Source organism: Triticum dicoccoides, chromosome 4B (genome assembly GCF_002162155.2).
Source record: "Triticum dicoccoides isolate Atlit2015 ecotype Zavitan chromosome 4B, WEW_v2.0, whole genome shotgun sequence".
NCBI classification, from domain to species: Eukaryota; Viridiplantae; Streptophyta; class Magnoliopsida; order Poales; family Poaceae; genus Triticum; species Triticum dicoccoides.
Genome location: NC_041387.1, coordinates 545580122 through 545595341, shown reverse-complemented (window position 1 = coordinate 545595341; position 15220 = coordinate 545580122). Strand labels below are relative to the sequence as shown.

Genomic DNA, 15220 nt, shown 5'->3' with positions numbered 1-15220 from the left:
ATATCACATCACATAGCATACCCTGCAAAAACAAGTTAGACGTCCTCTAATTGTTGTTTGCATGTTTTATGTGGCTGCTATGGGTTTCTAGCAAGAACGTTTCTTACCTACGCAAAACAACAACGTGATATGCCAATTGCTATTTACCCTTCATAAGGACCCTTTCCATCGAATCTGTTTCAACTAAAGTGGGAGAGATTGGCACCCGCTAGCCACCTTATGCACCAAGTGCATGTCAGTCGGTGGAACCTGTCTCACGTAAGTGTACGTGTAAGGTCGGTCCGGGCCGCTTCATCCCACAATACCGTCGAAACAAGATTGGACTAGTAATGGTAAGCATATTGAACAAAATCAACGCCCACAACTACTTTGTGTTCTACTCGTGCAAAGAATCTACCAATAGACCTAGCTCATGATGCCACTGTTGGGGAACGTAGCAGAAATTCAAAATTTTCCTACGTGTCACCAAGATCTATCTATGGAGAAACCAGCAATGAGGGGAAGGAGAGTGCATCTACATACCCTTGTAGATCGCTAAGCGGAAGCATTCAAGAGAACGGGGTTGAACGAGTCGTACTCGTCGTGATCCAAATCACCGGAGATCCTAGTGCCGAACGGACGGCACCTCCGCGTTCAACACACGTACAACCCGGTGACATCTCCCACGCCTTGATCCAGCAAGGAGAGAGGGAGAGGTTGAGGAAGACTCTGTCCAGCAGCAGCACAATGGCGTGGTGGTGGTGGAGGAGCGTGGCAATCCCGCAGGGCTTCGCCAAGCACCGCGGGAGAGGAGAAGGGAGAGAGGTAGGGCTGCGTCAAGAGGGAGAGAAACTCATGTGTTGGGCAGCCCCTAGACCTCAACTATTTATAGGGGAAGGGGAGGGGGCTGCACCCCCTCTAGGGTTCCCTCCCCAAGGGTGGCGGCAGCCCCCGGATCCCATCTGGGTGGCGGCCAGAGGGGGAGAGAGGGGAGGCGCACCTGGGGTGGGCCTTAGGGCCCATCTGCCCTAGGGTTTGCCCCCTCCCACTCTTCCCTGCGCCTTTGGGCCTTGGTGGGGGGGGGCGAACCAGCCCACCTGGGGCTGGTCCCCTCTCACACTTGGCCCATGCTGTCCTCCGGGGATGGTGGCCCCACTTGGTGGACCCCCGGGACCCACCGGTGGTCCCGGTACGTTACCGATAAAACCCGAAACTTTTCTGGTGACCAAAACAGGACTTCCCATATATAAATCTTTACCTCCGGACCATTCCGGAACTCCTCGTGACATCCAAGATCTCATCCGGGACTCCGAACAACATTCGGTAACCACATACAAACTTCCTTTATAACCCTAGCATCATCGAACCTTAAGTGTGTAGACCCTACGGGTTCGGGAATCATGCAGACATGACCGAGACGTTCTCCGGTCAATAACCAATAGCGGGATCTAGATACCCATGTTGGCTCCCACATGTTCCACAATGATCTCATCGGATGAACCACGATGTCAAGGACTCAATCGATCCCGTATACAATTCCCTTTGTCTATCGGTATTGTACTTGCCCGAGATTCGATCGTCGGTATCCCGATACCTTGTTCAATCTCGTTACCGGCAAGTCTCTTTACTCGTTCCGTAACACATCATCCTGTGATCAACCCCTTGGTCACATTGTGCACATTATGATGATGTCCTACCGAGTGGGCCCAGAGATACCTCTCCGTTTACACGGAGTGACAAATCCCAGTCTCGATTCCTGCCAACCCAACAGACACTTTCGGAGATACCTGTAGTGCACCTTTATAGCCACCCAGTTACGTTGTGACGTTTGGTACACCCAAAGCATTCCTACGGTATCCGGGAGTTGCACAATCTCATGGTCGAAGGAAATGATACTTGACATTAGAAAAGCTTTAGCATATGAACTACGATCTTTGTGCTAGGCTTAGGATTGGGTCTTGTCCATCACATCATTCTCCTAATGATGTGATCCCGTTATCAACGACACCCAATGTCCATGGTCAGGAAACCGTAACCATCTATTGATCAACGAGCTAGTCAACTAGAAGCTTACTAGGGACATGGTGTTGTCTATGTATCCACACATGTATCAGAGTTTCCTTTCAATACAATTATAGCATGGATAATAAACGATTATCATGAACAAGGAAATATAATAATAATAACTAATTTATTATTGCCTCTAGGGCATATTTCCAACATCCGCTTCCAAGTCTTCGGAGGCGGCCCTTTTCTTCCCGCGAGGGGAGGGAATTTTAGATTCACCTCCCCGATTATCCTCCTTTGTGGAGACATTACTTCCCCCGGTTTGGATGTGCAATGTATGAGGCTCGCTTTTAGCTTCTCCACTCCTCCCTTCATCCTTCCCGGATGGCACTTGATAGGGTGCGCGTTTAAGCATCCTGATTAGTACCGGATTCGGCGAGCCTTCGGGAAGAGGGGCCGGACACCTGATCCTCTCTGTTTCTTAGCCAATCCTGGCCGCGGATAGTTCTCAGAATAATGTTGTGATAAACATGAACTGCGTGTTCGGTTGCAGAGTTACTTACTTGGGTATCTGGACGATTGCAGTTCAAGCCCGCATCCTCGATGGTGTCCGGACACTTTATTCATGGTCCGAAGAATAACCGATACATCCCTTTGAGCGTCATGTCGAAGAAGTGCTGAATAGTTCGCGGTCCTTCTGGGTTGAACTCCCACATCCGGAGGGGTCGACGTTTGCACGATAGGACCCGTTGAACTAGCATTACCCTGAATTACTTTGATGAGGCTGACATCTCTCTCAAGAAGATCCCGAATGTGGCTCTGCAGTGTCGTTACGTCATTAGCAGGCCCCCAGTCCAGTACCTCGTTGACCCATGACGCCAGTTGAGGCGGAGGGCCCGAACAGAAGGCAGGGGCGGCCGCCCACCTTGTGCCTCGGGGAGAAGTGATATAGAACCACCTCCGCTGCCATAAGTCGGACACCTCCGGGAAGGAATATTGGGGAACGTAGTAATTTCAAAAAAAATCCTACGCACACGCAAGATCATGGTGATGCATAGCAATGAGAGGGGAGAGTGTGTCCACGTACCCTCGTAGACCAAAAGCGGAAGCGTTAGCACAACGCGGTTGATGTAGTCGTACGTCTTCACGGCCCGACCGATCAAGCACCGAAACTATGGCACCTCCGAGTTCTAGCACACGTTCAGCTCGATGACGTCCCTCGAACTCCAATCCAGCCGAGTGTCGAGGGAGAGTTCTCTCAGCACGACGGTGTGGTGACGATCTTGATGTTCTACCGTCGCAGGGCTTCGCCTAAGCACCGCTACAATATTATCGAGGAGGACTATGGTGGGGGGGCACCGCACAAGGCTAAGAGTTCAATGATCAATTGTTGTTGTCCAATAGAGGTGCCCCCCTGCCCCAGTATATAAAGGAGCAAGGGGGAGGGGGTCGGCCGGCCAGGAGGGGCGCGACAGGAGGAGTCCTCCTCCCACCGGGAGTAGGACTCCCCCCTTCCTTGTTGGAGTAGGAGAGAAGGAAAGAGGGGAGATGAAAGAGAAGGAAGGAGGGGGCGCCGCCCCTCCCCTTAGTTCAATTTGGACTAGTCATTGGGGGGCGCGCGGCCTGCCTCTCTCTCTCCCCTAAAGCCCAATAAGGCCCATATACTTCTTCCACCGTATTCCCGTAACTCCCCGGTACTCCGAAAAATACCTGAATCACTCGGAACCTTCCCGAAGTCCGGATATAGTCGTCCAATATATCGAACTTTACATTTTGACCATTTCGAGACTCCTCTTCATGTCCCCGATCTCATCCGGGACTCCAAACTCCTTCGGTACATCAAAACTCATAAACTCGTAATATAACTGTCATCGGAACCTTAAGCGTGCTGACCCTACGTGTTCGAGAACAATGTAGACATGACCAAGACACGTCTCCGGTCAATAACCAATAGCGGAACCTGGATGCTCATATTGGCTCCCACATATTCTACGAAGATCTTTATTGGTCAAACCGCATAACAACATACGTTGTTCCCTTTGTCATCGGTATGTTACTTGCCCGAGATTCGATCGTCAGTATCTCAATACCTAGTTCAATCTCGTTACCGGCAAGTCTCTTTACTCGTTATGTAATACATCATCTTGCAACTAACTCATTAGTCACATTGCTTGCAAGGCTTATAGTGATGTGTATTACCGAGAGGGCCCCAGAGATACCTCTCCGACAATCAGAGTGACAAATCCTAATCTCGAAATACGCCAACCCAACAAGTACCTTCGGAGACACCTGTAGAGCACCTTTATAATCACCCAGTTACGGTGTGACGTTTGGTAGCACACAAAGTGTTCCTCCGGTAAACGGGAGTTGCATAATCTCATAGTCACAGGAACATGTATAAGTCATGAAGAAAGCAGTAGCAACATACTAAACGATCAAGTGCTAAGCTAACGGAATGGTTCAAGTCAATCACATCATTCTCTCAATGATGTGATCCCGTTAATCAAATGACAACTCTTTTGTCCATGGCTAGGAAACATGACCATCTTTGAAAACGAGCTAGTCAAGTAGAGGCATACTAGTGACACTCAGTTTGCCTATGTATTCACACATGTATCATGTTTCCGGTTAATACAATTCTAGCATGAATAATAAACATTTTATCATGATGTAAGGAAATAAATAATAACTTTATTATTGCCTTTAGGGCATATTTCCTTCAGTCTCCCACGTATTTGGCTTATTATGGCTTATTATGGTTACGGGAGCCATGGGGCGTCGACGCTTTGGCTTATTATGGCCCATCGGTCACCTTCGGCTTTATGTTGAAGGTCTTGAGCCATAAGCCGAAGTGTGGGGTGACGTGGAGGAAGGCTTCACACACGACGATGAACGACGAGATGTGAAGGATGGAATCCGGGGCTAGATCATGAAAATCTAGCCCGTAATAGAACATGAGCCCTCTCACAAAGGGATCAAGACTAAAGCCTAAACCTCGGAGGAAGTGGGAAACAAATACAACACTCTCGTTGGGTTCCGGAGTGGGGATGACCTGCCCTTGGGCAGGTAGCCTGTGCTGGATTTTGGCGGTCAGATACCTGGCCTCCCTGAGCTTCTCAATGTCCTCCTCTGTGACAGAGGAGGCCATCCAACGACCTTGAAGGTTGGATCCGTACATGATTGAAGGTCCGAAGTGCTTAAGCCTGAGCTTTGGGTGTTGGAACTCGAGGTAGGGGAGGAAGCAAGCGTGGGAAGAAAAGGACATGCCTCGGTCCCTCTATAAAGGGGGTGAATATCAAGCGTCCTCAGCGTGACCGTTTGAGACTTGCCTAAAATCAAGGAGTCATACCAACCGGCGTAGTTGGGTTACCCACACCTGTATTGATGAGAATCCCGCGATAAGGGGTACATGATCTCTGCTTCGACAAGACGTGCCAATAAAATTGCCTTGCAATACGTGTAGTGGCAGGCTAGGAAAAATGGTTCGTAATAAACCGGGCTGCAACATGAGGACACGCTGTGAAAAGTTGTCAGCAGATTAGATTTGTAAAGTATTGTGCTCTCTACGGTGGTATGTGGAAATTATTTTGCAGAGTCGGACACGATCCTCGTGTTCAGAATCTACCATGGAGTATTCGGAGATGGAACCCGCCTTGCAATGCCGAAGACAATCTGCGTGCCGGACTCATCGTCATTGAAGCCTGGTTCAGGGGCTATTGAGGGAGTCCTGGATTAGGGGGTACTCGGACAGCCGGACTATATACTTTGGCCGGACTGTTGGACTATGAAGATACAAGATTGAAGACTTCGTCCCGTGTCCGGATGGGACTCTCCTTGGCGTGGAAGGCAAGCTTGGCGATTCGGATATATAGATCTCCTTCTCTGTAACCGACTTTGTGTAACCCTAGCCCCCTCCGGTGTCTATATAAACCGAAGGGTTTAGTCCGTAGGACAACAACAATCATAATCATAGGCTAGCTTCTAGGGTTTAGCCTCTACGATCTCGTGGTAGATCAACTCTTGTAATACTCATATCATCACGATCAATCAAGCAGGAAGTAGGGTATTACCTCCATCGAGAGGGCCCGAACCTGGGTAAACATCGTGTCCCCAGCCTCCTGTTACCATTAGCCTAAGACGCACAGTTCGGGACCCCCTACCCGAGATCCGCCGGTTTTGACACCGATAGAGGGGGAAAAAGGGGAAGGGAGATGGAGATGGAGAAGGAAAGGTGGGTGGCGCCCCCTTTCCAAGTCCAATTCGGCCTCCTCCCTTGTGGGGGGCACACCAGCCCCTTGTGGGCTGGTTAGCCTCCCTCCTATGGCCCATATCTTCCACCAGGGGGTTCCGGTAACCCCTCCGCTACTCCGGTTTGTACCCAATACACTCCGGAACTCTTCTGGTGTCCGAATACCACTTTCCAATACATCAATCTTTACCTCTCGACCATTTCGAGACTCATCGTCATGTCCGTGATCTTATCCGGGACTCTGAACAACCTTCTGTCACCAAAACACATAACTCATATAATACATATCGTCATCGAACGTTAAGCATGCGGACCCTACGAGTTCGAGAACTATGTAGACATGACTGAGACACCTCTCCGGTCAATAACCAATAGCGGAACCTGGATGCTCATATCCGTTCCCACATATTCTGCGAAGATCTTTATCGGTTGAACCGCAATGTCAACATATGTTAATCCCTTTGTCGGTATGTTACTTGTCCGAGATTCGATCGTCGGTATATCCATACGTAGTTCAATCTCGTTACTGGCAAGTCTCTTTACTCGTTCTGTAATGCATCATCCCGCAACTAATTCATTAGTCACATTGCTTGCAAGGCTTCATATGATGTGCATTACCGAGAGGGCCCAGAGATACCTCTCCGATACTCGGAGTGACAAATCCTAATCTCGATCTATGCCAACCCAACAAACACCTTCGGAGATACCTGTAGAGCATATTACAATCACCCAGTTATGTTGTGATGTTGATAGCAGACAAGGCATTCCTCCGGTGTCCGGGAGTTGCATAATCTCATAGTGAGAGGAATATGTATTTGACATGAAGAAAGCAGTAGCAATAAAACCGAACGATCATTATGCTAAGCTAGCGGATGGGTCTTGTCCATCACATCATTCTCCTAATGATGTGATCACATTCATCAAATGACAACACATGCCCATGGCTAGGAAACTTAACCATCTTTTATCAACGAGCTAGTCTAGTAGAGGCATACTAGGGACACGGTGTTTTGTCTATGTATTTACACATGTATCGAGTTTCCGGGTAATACAATTCTAGCATGAATAATAAACATTTATCATGAATAAGGAAATATAAAATAACAACTTTATTATTGCCTCTAGGGCATATATCCTTCACATACAAATGTTGAGTTCTTCTTTTTTGTATGATTTCATCCGTAGTCTGATTCCGCTCTTCTGTATGATAATTGCTATGTATTGATGTATTCATGTTGTAGCTTGTGTCGAATGTAAGTCTTTATCTGGTATTCTCATCTATTCGGTACATGGCATGTTGTAATGATATTCACCTTGTTATGCGCTCGAAATGCGATTCTGCCCCAATCATGAATTCATCACGTGATCGGGATAAAGTTGCATCTTGAGCGCTACATTGCTTGAGCAACCTCGCCGGTTTTCACTCCAGCCACGACTTCCGTGATCCATTGACCATTACCATTGGGGGGGATATACGACGTCTTACCTTCGGATTCTTCTTAAGTCCCACCGTCTAGGTCGCTATTGTTGTGACTCCGGGGAGATGTTGATTGTCGTGATTAGTTAGGAAATATGAGATAACTAGGATTTGTTCTGGTATATCCACGAGGCTCAAGCAATAAACAATCGATTCCACCAATCCCTTTCTATTCATTCTACATATGGGCATAGAATATGTAGAGTCAGAAAGGGTTCCACACAAATGCCTTCACTTCAATATTTTTTCTCTGGCCCTGACCATGTGGATTGATGATGTGTGCATATCTATGCAACACTGGGTCAATTCCATGTCCATCCAACTTGAGTTGTGATATATATCTGATGCATGCGTGCACATCAAATCTTACATTATGTTGACAAATTTAGACATATATAAGAGTATTTGCAAGCAAACCACATACCGCACATTTTCAAAATCTATTTTTTCTACATTTGTACCAGCTATGAACCAAGTTTTTTTTCTATTTGATACCAAATTTTAAAGACTGTTGATCTGATGCATACTTTGGTACCGTGATCAACTTGTTGATTTGGTGCTTGTCCATCTGCGACATACCTTAGTTTTGTGGACGGGTTGGATGAGTGCAAGCTGGATGTACCATTAACGGCGGTGATGTGCATTAATTGGGGAGAAGATTATGAGAGTACAAGGAAGAAGAAGCTATTTGATGTGCATGAGGATACTAAATGTAGTTATCTCACATGATTAATGTTGAACCAGTGGGATATTGATGCCCCCTTCCAACGCACGGACAATTGCCTATTATGTCTATCTCTATTTTATCACTTAAAGAATAAGTAGTGTTTCTTTTCCTGCTAGGTAGAACTATTTGTCAACCGGTTCCTCCTTCCCACCTATCCCTCCACTGTTTTTTTTCATCCATCTGAATTTTCCCACCACGCCGGATATAACCACACCTCACAGCACACCGCTCAATCACATTAATCTACTTATCAAACGGAATCATGTTAATGCAGGAAAGATTTGATAAACATTTATTTATACAACCATATTATCCTCTTGCAATGCACGAGCATTATCCTTTCATCGATATAAAAAGATACAAAGGGACAGATCCAACAAATCTCGCTCATCAAACCATGTCAATGCAATGACCTATATTGCTTCAATGATGAACACTTAACATGTTTAGTGTGCAGTTAATATCACGCCAGATATGAACGTCTACAATATCCATGTAATTAATGCGTGATTGTTATCCTGCCTAATAGCAACGTACAATTGTTTTTCTCAATAATATTAATGTGCATATTGCACGTATGCATTTACTTGTAAAATCAAATTAATATAGTATGAACAAAAACATCACTCCATATCATAATAAAATCACCTATGCATTTCGCATCGTAGACAGCAAAAAGATGGACAATGCCAACATTTACGAGGAGACTTTTCAACTCAAAAGATAGTCTAGATTCATCACCTTATATCACAACATGTGCCATATACATCCTCCAAAATCACAAATAATGATTCAATTCAATAGACAACATTTTTCAGCACCGTCGAATTTATCATCTCTTAACCGGTGGAAAAGAAAAGGAAACAATGGAATCCAAACCTAAACCAGCAACAACCTACGAATTAAAAATCAGCGCTGTATCCTCAAAAAAGGAAGAAAAAAAAATCCGCACTGTTTCCACGTCACGGGCAGAAAAGCTGCGTGCCCCCGATATATATCAGCCGAATTCTCGACTCAAGAACCCAGCCCACTAGACCTCTCCCTCCTCCCTCGTCTCTCCCAATTCCGGTTACTCTCGAGGTTCTTGCGGCAATGACGGGCTCCTGGCGAGCTGCAGCGCTGGCGGTGGCCATGGTTTGTTGGGCCGCGAGCAGCTGCGTGCTCGGGTTCCCGGAGGAAGATTTGGTGGGGCGCCTGCCCGGGCAGCCAATCGTGGGGTTCAGGCAGTTCGCCGGGTACGTGGACGTGGACGACAAGGCCGGGAGGAGCCTCTTCTACTACTTCGCCGAGGCGCAGGACAACGCCGCCGGCAAGCCGCTCACGCTCTGGCTCAACGGAGGTCTGTACCTAGTACCTACCCATTTCCTTGTACCTTTTCCTCCTGGCTCTACTCTACCTTTTTCTTGCACATTGTGTGTTCGTTCACCCATCAGGGGTCACATGATAACAAGTAGTGTTTCCTGAACAACTTCCTCCCATTCGTTGACCATCATCTACTCCGATCCGATCCACACCTGACAAGCAAAAAATAAACGGAAAAACTAACGCTCATACATGTGGTCGTTTGCACATCGCCCACACGCCTCCATCATCATTCATTTTGCCACGTATGAACAGATGACATCAGCCGAAATTTTTTGGGTTTTCGGCTTAAAAATGTTTTATCTCCTAATTAAAAAAGAGAATTAAAAATCTGTTTTCACCATTAAATCCATCTCGACGAGATCTTCAAAACTAGACCTCATATTGATATGTTTCGACGAAATTTTTTTTGGCCAAAAGTTGTCATGACGTTTACACCGTAGTTGCCATAGTGCTTAAACTAAAGTTTGCCATGTGGTAATTTTAGTTTGTAGATCATGACAATTTTAATTTTTCGATGATGGCAATTCCAGTACTTTGACCATAAAAATATTTTTTTATGAACCATGACAATTTTAAGTGCATGTATCATGGCAATTTTAATTTATGGTGCATCGCAAGTCTAATTTTTTAATTCCTTGTTTTATAATATGTCAAAATTTACTTTTAAATGTAGAAGAAAATAGCTGAAACATATCGTGGCAACTTCAGTGTAAACATCATGGCAATTCATGTGCAACAGACACGACAACTTTTAACCCAAAAAAAAATTCGTCGAAATATATTGATATGAGATCTAGTTTCAAAGATCTCGCCACGAGGGGTTTAATGGTGAAAACGGATCTTCAATCGGATTTTTCATTTAAGAAATAAAACATTTTAGAAATAGAAAATTCAAAAAGATTTCCACATGCATGCATGCGGTGACATGGCGTAGTCTGTGTGTTATAGGACGTGTGGGCGGGTTTGGCTCCCATCACACGTGTGGGCGTTAGCGTTATCCAAAATAAATATATTTTGTGAGTATCTTTGAGGTCACCATCTTCACTACTCCCTCCGTTTCTTTTTACTCCCTCCGTTCGGAAAACTCCCTCCGTTCCATAATATAAGAGCATTTTTTATACTATAATAAAAAAGGCTCTTATATTATGGGACGGAGGAAGTACTTGTCATCAAAATGGATAAAAGAGGATGTATCTAGATGTATTTTAGTTCGAGATACATCACCTTTTATCCATTTTGATAACAAGTATTTTCGGACGGAGGGAGTATAAGTCTTTATAGAGATTTCACTATGGGCTACATACAAAGCAAAATGAGTGAATCCACACTCTAAAATGCATCTATATACATCTGTATGTGGTTTATGGTGGAATCTCTACAAAGACTTATATTTAGGAACGAAGGGAGTACTTTGCATATAAAAGTTGGTCAAAGTCAAACTAAACAAAGTTTGACCAAATTTGGTCAAAGTCAAAATAAACAGAGTTTGACCAAATTTATAAAAAAAATGAACATCTACAATCCAAAGTCATATGGTATATGAAAGTTAATTTTGTGGTGCATCTAATAATATTGATTTCATATTGTAAATATATTGGTATATTTCTATAAAGTTAGTCAAACATTTTAAAGTTTGGCTTTGACCAAATTTTATATGCAAACTAAAAAGAAATGGAGGGCGTACCTTGGAGCCTTGCCTCATTGGGCTTTGTGTGTTGTGGTCCTTGAGAATTTTAAAAAGAAGCGAGGCACCATTTTCCTTTCATTCCATGCATGCGCGCGCACACACACACAAAAGATTGTGCTTCTTTTCTTTGATGTAATGTAACACAGTACCTTGCTACACTATGATGTGCATAAAGATCTCAGTACATACCTACGTATGGAAATGTGATTGCTAACTGTATGTTGCTGCAAAATTGCACTGATGTTCAGGTCCTGGTTGTTCTTCGGTTGGAGGCGGCGCGTTTACGGAGCTCAGCCCATTTTATCCCAGAGGAGATGGTAGAGGCCTTCGGTTAAACAAGAAATCATGGAATAAAGGTTGAGCTTTTGACAACCATCTCTCTGATCACATCTTACAGGTGAAAGAAAGTGTAGATCTTACTAACTCTTAGTTGCTTTATCTTTCTTAATTTGCAGTGTCCAATCTTCTATTTGTTGAATCACCAGCTGGAGTTGGATGGTCCTACTCCAACACTTCGTCAGACTACAATACAGGAGATACACAGACTGGTAAACTGATGTGATATTGTGCACATCACAGGATACCGGTTGTTATCCTGAACATGTCGATCTAACTGTATGTTTCTTTAATTATATGCAGCTAATGATATGTACAAATTTCTGTTGGGTTGGTATAAGAAGTTCCCAGAGTACAAATCAAGAAGCTTATTTCTTTCTGGAGAGAGCTACGCGGGTTAGGAAGAATTTCAAGTTCTACTTTACGAATCTGCGTTTCAGTTAGTATCTCTGTTCTATGGTGCGTGATTTTGCGTTAATAATAATGCAGGGCATTATATACCACAGCTAACCGATGTTCTTCTCACGCACAATGAGAAATCAAAGGGTTTTAAGTTCAATATAAAGGGGGTAGCTGTAAGTACTAAGTAGTCAAACAAAGCCTGGTTCTCTCTTGAATCAACTATTATGGGACGGAGGGAGTAGTTACTAGTACTATTTTGTTAACTCTGAGATTACCTTGAGTAGATCGGGAATCCGTTACTCGAGCTTGACAGGTATATCCGCGTGACATATGAGTACTTCTGGTCTCATGGTATGATCTCCGATGAAATATTTCTGGCCATAAAGAAGGATTGTGATTTTGAGGATTACACATCCGGTGACCCCCACAATGAGAGCAAGTCATGCAATGATGCCATTGACGAGGCAAAAGCTATGGTTGGAGAATATGTTGACAACTATGATGTCATTCTTGACGTCTGTTACCCATCAATTGTGACGCAGGAGCTAAGATTGCGCAAATATGTATGCTTGCTTCCTCATGGTGCATGATATTTTACACCAGAACCTTTTGATTGCTCTTATGTGACTAGTTTTTTTGTGCAACCTAGGTGACCAAGATCAGTTTAGGAGTGGATGTTTGCATGTCATATGAAAGTTCCTTCTACTTCAATCTTCCAGAAGTGCGCATGCTCTTCATGCTAATAGAACACATCTAACTTATGGCTGGAGCATGTGCAGTGAGTAAGTGCTTCTATTGCTACTTCTGTCAAATATTCCCTCTGTTTCTAAATATAAGTGTAGAGATTTCATTATAGACTACATACGGAGCAAAATGAATGAATTTACACCCTAAAATGCATCTACGTACATCCGTATGTGGTTCATAGTGAAATATCTACAAAGACTTATATTTAGGAACGGATGGAGTACATCCGTTCGTACTTTCAGTAAATATGTAAAGAGAGGGGAGTCATAGTAAACAAACTGCTCATATTCGCAACTGAAACTCACATGGACCATTTAAAATCATGTGCCAGTGTGCTGAATCTCACCGGAAAGGATGTTTACATCAACATCTTGCCTTTACTTCAGAGAATAGTGGAACAGAAGATACCAGTTTGGATATTCAGGTATGTTAACAACTTACCTTTTGGTACTCCCCATATACGAGTATACTTTTTCAGATACGTAATTTCCTTCGTTCCATGTGCACTTTGTTATGACAATATGGATTAACGTTACAGCGGCGATCAAGACTCTGTCGTGCCCCTCTTGGGCACCCGAACCCTTATGCGAGAGCTAGCTCATGCAATGGGCTTGCCTGTCACAGCGCCGTACCGTGCTTGGTTCCGCAAAGGCCAGGTATACTTATATGCCATGAACACAAGTTGAACTGCAGATGTCCAATTTGATGATATAGAACATGAATGTAACGTCTGTTGCTCTTTGGTTTTCAAGGTTGGAGGCTGGGCAACAGAGTACGGTAATATGCTCACCTTTGCAACAGTGCGGGGCGCATCTCACATGGTGCCATTTTCACAACCAGACCGAGCTCTCGGCCTATTTCGCTCGTTTGTGCTTGGACAGAGGCTCCCAAACACAACCCATCCACCCATTGACTAAGTGTACCTACAAAAGCAGCTGGATATAGAAAGAAAAAGTAGCATAGGATTTTTCAGTCTGGCTACAGAAGTTTTTCTGAGAACGACTGGCTACAAAATTTAAGTTCTCAATGATGTATAAGATGATCAATAAGTTCTTGATTCTTTGGAAAGAGTGGAAAAGTAATGCATGCTAGCAAGGAGTATGATCTTTATCAGATTGCATCCCTGAAAGTCTGGAATACAGATTCCAGAGTAATTTCTACAAGCAATTATGTGGGTGTAGTTAATTTGAGGGGCACGTGCACATGTAACTCTGTCTAAATCATTTCAGCGGTCCGCACCAAATGAATGTTAAAATGGTTCGTCAAGAGATAATGTTGCCAGTTAGGTGACATTTACTTTCTTGTTGATAATAATGGAATGCTGGTATGATTTGCTGACTTGTTGAGAAAGGCTAAACTTATTCAACACCTTATCCAGGAACCCCTTTTTAACAAACTTCTGTCCAGAGAGTACTAAAGTTACCTGCTCCCACGCTGTGGTGAGCTCAACTACCGGCAGTGCCAGTCGGCAGGGGCAGTTCCTTACCTTAATCAGGGTTATTTTCTGAACAAATTCAGCTCTAGCAGTGTGCAAGGACACAAGGTCTAGAAAGTAGAACTGCATCAAGAGTAAAAAATTCAAGCTAATCTGCATCGAAGGACACAAAGAATACATTGCAATGATAGTTTAAGACCTGGAAAACAACACAGAGAAAGCTGCCCAGTTGGAGACTGGATGTCTCTTTGCTGTTTGCTCCCCAACCCCAGGCTTAGCAGTAGGTGTCACGTTTGTTCTCATGATGCTATCTTAATTTGCACGAAACATTGCAGTGGAAAATATTGTTAAGTCGATTAACTCCTCCTGCGCATAGTTGGGATTGTATGCACAAAGAAACACCTCATGAAGAGGATGTTGGTCAGGGCACTTTCTTGCCATGTGCTGATTGCTTGCACTTCATCTACGGCCAGTCATTTGAAGTAAAGTTGGAGGTGTCCCTGCCTTATCTACCCTCAGAAGCCTTTCTTTTGGTTCCATATATGATTTCTGCAGTTCTAGTGACCTCACTGTCCATATATGAAAATTGCGGGCAAGCTCCCTCCCTGGCAGGGAAGACATGTGGCCTCTGCTGGCCGTGTGGTTCTTGTTAAGGCCATCCTAACTGCCATTGCTATCTACCATCTCACGCCGCTCGACATCCCGCTGGAGGTCCGCAAGAAAATCGATAGTATTCGCCGTGCATATCTTTGGGCGGGCTCAGACAAGGTGTCTGGAGGAAAATGCAAGGTAAATTGGGAGCTCGTCTG

General features: G+C 44.5%; 1 pseudogene; it reads left to right on the top strand.

Moving 5' to 3' along the window:
* The first annotated feature begins 9476 nt into the window (after nucleotides 1–9476).
* LOC119293855 lies at nucleotides 9477–14119 on the top strand (annotated as a pseudogene).
* Nucleotides 14120–15220: the final 1101 nt, after the last annotated feature.